Raw genomic sequence first — 5,840 nt, 5'->3', positions numbered from 1 at the left:
AGGAAAAGCGAATATTCTCCATGCAGCTTCAGGTGGTGATACCCACCTAGCAGATTGATATTCTTTTATTTCATCTATCTCTAGGTTTACATCATTAGTCTGTATATGAAATGCTATTTTATCATGTCCTTTGCAAATGTATTTATAAATGTACTTAACAACTTTTATATCTGAACAAATCTCTACATTTATATGACAGTTGAATTTACAAAGTAAATATGGATTATAAGGAACAACCACGAGTTATCAAGAAAGTGTCCTCTAATTTTCACACTTTTTCCTGTATTTCGCCTTCTATAAATTGGGTATGAATTTTTTCCTTTAGTTGTTTGTTCTACAAACTCTTTAGGATACTTACTTTTACAACGTCCTTTTTTTTTCATACAAGAATTTGTTGGATTCAAATTACCACAAGGACCATGCATCATGTGTTGTGTAACAAGTGAGTATAAATAGGGATATATATTTTCATTTGGTATTTCAACACATACAAATCGATCATATGCTTCTGGAGTTAGTAATTTGTAATTATCATTTAGTATAATAAGAAAATGAGCATGGGGAAGTCCTCGTTTTTGAAATTCTATTGTATACATAAATGCTGCAACTTTACCAAATATATGCCTTTTGATTATATCATTTTTTAATTCTTCTACTTTTGCTCTAAACACTCTACTAACCAGATCAGGCCTATTTTGAACCTCATTAGTTGATATAAGTTTTTCTTCTATTTCAGGCCAAGAAGGATTACATGTTATAGTAAAAAATATATCAGGTTTTCCAAAACGTTGCACTAATGCAATAGCATCCATATATCGTCTACGCATATCTCTTGGACCTCCAGTAAAGCTAAGTGGAAGTATGCGTTGTTTTCCTATATGTGAAGGTTCTCTTTCCCCCTTACGTAAAACATCCAAAATTCCATCTAATACATCAGTTCTAATTAAATCTTGATTAAAAGAAGCAAAGTCTAATCGTTGGCTTTCAATTTTTATCCATTCATCTACTACATATTGTTGGAATAATCTTCCAGCATGTAAGACTATATTTTCATCATCTCTCATTTGAAGTCTGTAACAATAATATTCACGACAAGAAATAGTGCCTCGTTTGTGCTTTTCTTTTAGCATAACTTGGGCTTCCATGCTAAGCAGTCCATCTATTGAACACATATTTTTTATACTTGGTAGTTGTTCTTGTTTGCAATATATTTGTGTTGATGTTCTTGAAGAACATTTAATTTTCTTAATACCACAGTGCCATCCACCTTGACCATATGGAAATAGCAATGGATATTGCAATGGATCATAACAACCGTAATAATAATTTACCAATTGACTTTTATCACTTTTTGTATATATTCGAATATGTGGTGTAGGAATAGAATTAGTAATATCTTGTTCTACCCATATTCCTGCAACTTCTGATACTGTTGGTAAGTTATATATACGCTGATCTAAGCCAGAATCACACTTAAGTGCAATATAAAAATCAGATAGTTGTGGAACATCTACTAAAGATTTTAAAAACATAGAGTATGGATTAATTTTTAATATTTCCATCAGAGTTCTCACAACATACTCATTTAATTTATTTGAACATGCCATTCGATTTCGTAATTCACTTTCACTATCAAAGAAATATAACTGAAGATTTTTTCCTTTTTTATCGGTAGGAATCAAGTCATTGATGAAATGATACATCTGACCTTGAACCCGAAAAGTATAAATACCATTATTATTTTTTGCTAATTCTTTGTCATAAGTTACCCCAAGAGATGTGAAAGCAAATATATTATTGTACGTTCTAATATAAGTTCTAAAATGTTTTGATAGCTCTGTATTTTCCAAATAAAGGTTTTTTAATTCTATTGGAATCTCATGTGAAGTTAATTGAACAGAACCATTGCTACAACAAAATGCAGGCGGTTCATATTCAAATCTTATGGCTTTACAAAATTGACAATTTGATACTTCTTTTAATTTGATATAATTAGTTTTTGATGGCATAGTACTATCTATTTCTGATAGGAGCAACATGGGTTCTCTCATAAGATCAGAACTTTGTGCAACAGAAACCATGGTGGAATTAGAAGACGATGCAGTTGCCAAATTATTATTCATTGAACTTTTAGATAAGTTATGTTTTCTCATTTCAGCTCTCTTTGCTCGACGGCGAGCTAGAAGAATTTCTTTTTTCTCAGGTGGCATCAATCTGTATAGTTCACGTCTCCTAGCATTTTTATCCGCATTTGATTTTTGAAAAGCATGCACATTTTTATGGTTTATATTACTTAACATCTTTGGGATCAAAATAATTTTAGACAAAATAATTATCTGGTAAATAATAGTAATAATTTTAAATAAGGAATTAGTTGAGTAATACTTACCACACACTGAGAGAAAAGTGAAACACAGGTGGAAATTCTGTAAAGTTAAAATTTCAAACCATATATTAAATTAGATCTAATATAATAGACATGTATAATAGGAAAAACAAAATTTAAAAATGCTAAAAATGTAAGGCTGATTTAAATAGTAATGCAGTAGAGAATATGGAATTAGAATAGTAACAAACAACACATAGTTCTTTTGTTCCATTTAAGTCTAAATAATGGATAATTAGAGAATAGCAAACAAGAATTATTGTGAAATCCATGTACTGGAACCAAAGAACAAAGTTGCAAGGTTTCTATGACAACACTATATCAATTGGGAATTTCACTGCCCGAAAAATCACTTCCTGATTCATGCAACATTAAGAAAAAAAGAAAGTGCGCCTTTTGCAACAATGTACTTTCAAACTATGTTGATTGAACTCTTCAAAAATGTCGGTGGGCGCATGTTAAATTCTCCAAATGTAGTATATTTTTGTAAAATCCGACATGTGTGCGACATTCAAAGTGAAGAGCCAATGCAACATAGCTTTCAACACACCGTAATATTGTTATTTTCTAACGTGGTTAATGAGGATTCATATAGCCGACCTTACTTGTTTGAGACTTGGGCATAATTGTTGTTATGTCCCTGCTGTATTGGTGTGTTAGGGTGTCTCCATAGATTTTCAGAGTGAAATGTCGTCTAGAAATGATGGATAATAATATGTTGCGGCAGAAATGTTGAAGTAGTATGTCAATTTTTTACTCTTCATTATTAAAAGAAAAATTAGTTAAGTTGTTTCCTCATTTAAATTTTAGTAGCTATATGAGTAAGAAGAAAAAAAAAAGGAAAAAAGATACATATATGAGAGAAGGACCAAAAAATTGATGAAGAACTTACCTAAAATTGGAAGGTCAGAAGACTAAACACACTTGATATACCAGGAAGATGAACTATCTGTGAGAAGAGAAGATGAATTATTTAAAGGTATGATGGAAATTTCTAGATACAAGATATTTTGTAAATTTGTGTGTTTAATATTCAGCCACGTGGAAGGGATTTAATGGACAAGTAAACTATTATTTTTTATACATAAAAAATAAATTAAATATCAAAGCAGAATGACAATTATACCCTTGAGATGTATCACTATTTCTTTACTATGAAGCATGTTGATCATATTTCTAAAGCTCATACTGAAAATCAGGTTATTAAGTATCCTTTCAGGTTTATGCTCCAAGAATTTGATTTCTATTCTCCCATAGCATATATTAACAATGCATGTTGTAATTGACATTTCTGTAAGTTCACCATACTATTAAGTATTAACTCAACTCTTTTAAAAGTTCCCTTGAATTCAAGCCCTATATCAGGCAATAAGAAAACAACTTACAACTCATTCAGCTATCTAACCTATGTCAAGATACCAGACGATGTGAATTAGAAACTAAGAACCAACGCCTTGCCTAAACTGCCAGAAAAAACACTACACTCTTTTCTAGCTAAAAAGAAAAATATTAGTGCTAAACTCTTCCTTCATATACAACTTTTTCACCAACAATGAACTTCCCCATATTTGTAGCATGAGAAGAAAGAAGCATTCATTGTGCTTGTATATTCATATGCAGGTGTTTAACATTTGAATTGAAATATTTCTTGATATTACAGTTAAAAAATTTGCACTTTTCTTTGGATTTGGGATTGTAAGACCTCAGCTTTGATATTTCAGCTTAGTATTGTATGTTTGTGTAGAGGTTAAATGTTTATCACTATGGTGCCTCCACCTTAAATGACCTTTGGAGCATCCAAAGAGCAGCAGGCATAATTTATTTCTGCTCTTCATGGGCATGTTGCTACTCTTCTTAGGCATATGGTTGGTTCACTTGGTAAGATGACTTGTCCTATTGCTGTGAACTTGGTTTTGATTAATTTTTTGCCACAAATTTCGTTCTATTTTGCTCGATCCTACTTTTCTGTTTAAAAATCAGTTCATTAGCTGTTGCCAGCTGTAATTTTGGGAGAAAGGTTTCTTTCCAGTAATTCCCTTAATAAAACACTGGTTTTACTATTGCAGTTGTTGAACATGCTTATCAGTTGGGAAATGCAGCTCAAAAACAAACTCTTCTGATGGAGCTGTATTCCCCAGAGCTTCAGTTGTTCAAAGATTTGATCTCAGCGAAGGAAGCAAGGTAATTCCTAGCTGTTAGTGACAGCATGCTGCATGCGTACTTTAGACAATTTAAAAGTTTTCTAGGTTGTGATGTCAGGTTGGGACATGTTTTTTCTTCTTCAACAGGATATCCTTATGATATTTTTTTGTTTTACTCTGCTTGACATTTTCTCTTAAATATCGCCTTACTGTTGCTCCTTCATCTGATATTGTTCATTAAATTGCTAATCACCTTACTATGTGTATTGAAAGCAAAATTTGTTGTTAAAATTGATACGTTCTTCAACAGGATATCCTTATGATATTTTTTTGTTTTACTCTGGTTGACATTTTCTCTTAAATATCGCCTTACTGTTGCTCCTTCATCTGATATTGTTCATTTAATTGCTAATCACCTTACTATGTGTAATGATAGCAAAATTTGGTGTTAAAATTGATGCGTTCATGTTGATTCTTTTTCGATAAATATACTTTACGTTGTATTCATATTTGTACTTAATGAATGCATTTATTTCCTAATTTAGCTGCCATTCACATTTTATGAACAGCTTCAAAAGGGTTCAGTTATACGGCACATGACCTCTGTACTTCAGCCTATTTTGGAGAAAGGGATACTGGACCACTCAATTATACACTGGGCACTTGTGGAGTACTTAACTATTGCTGATAAGGTACCTCAGAAACCTTAATGAGGTATTAATGAGTTGGCTTATTGTGAACATCCCTTTCTAAATTTAAGTCTGTTCCAAGACTTCTGCTGCAGAAATAATCCAGCAGTTGTCAAGTCCAGACCTTGTTCGGATGATTCACACAAAGGATGGATCCAAGATTGGGATATTCTTTGTAAATAGAATAAAGAGAGCGATTAACAAAGGTTGACGAAGAGAGCAAAAATAAATTTGAGCAAAATTTGAATGGAAATCATACCTGGAGTCACAGGGATGAAGAGAAGACGAAGAGAAAATTGTTGTTTTCCGTCGTCCGTCGAGTTTTATAAGTTATTAGCGTCTGTTTATTTGTTCTCTTGGGAGAAGAAAGAGAAACCGATACTTCTAGAGAGGAATGGATACTTCCAGAGTCCACTTTAATCTCATGACGTAATTACCTTTTTTCCCTTATATAAAGTCAAATTTGCTGAAGTGCCATTGGTCAGGAGTAACAGGTTTTTTATATGAGGCAGCCACGTGGTATGCTTGAACAATTTGCCCTTTAAATGAACATATATTTACAGTTTTGCCACTGGTCGTCCTCCACCTCACATTTCTATATAATAGAAATATATATATATATAT

At 32.2% G+C, this 5,840-nt stretch overlaps 1 long non-coding RNA gene across 1 annotated transcript; it reads right to left on the bottom strand.

Moving 5' to 3' along the window:
• Positions 1-2,463: 2,463 nt before the first annotated feature.
• On the bottom strand, positions 2,464-5,624 carry LOC102604906 (uncharacterized). The gene is made up of 3 exons (XR_001475182.1): positions 5,476-5,624; positions 3,279-3,335; positions 2,464-3,144 (listed from the first exon to the last, which is right to left on the bottom strand). It is a non-coding gene; the product is annotated as an uncharacterized lncRNA (long non-coding RNA).
• Positions 5,625-5,840: the final 216 nt, after the last annotated feature.

Source organism: Solanum tuberosum, unplaced genomic scaffold (genome assembly GCF_000226075.1).
Source record: "Solanum tuberosum cultivar DM 1-3 516 R44 unplaced genomic scaffold, SolTub_3.0 scf00325, whole genome shotgun sequence".
Classification (NCBI taxonomy): Eukaryota; Viridiplantae; Streptophyta; class Magnoliopsida; order Solanales; family Solanaceae; genus Solanum; species Solanum tuberosum.
This window is presented reverse-complemented; position numbering and strand designations above follow the sequence as displayed.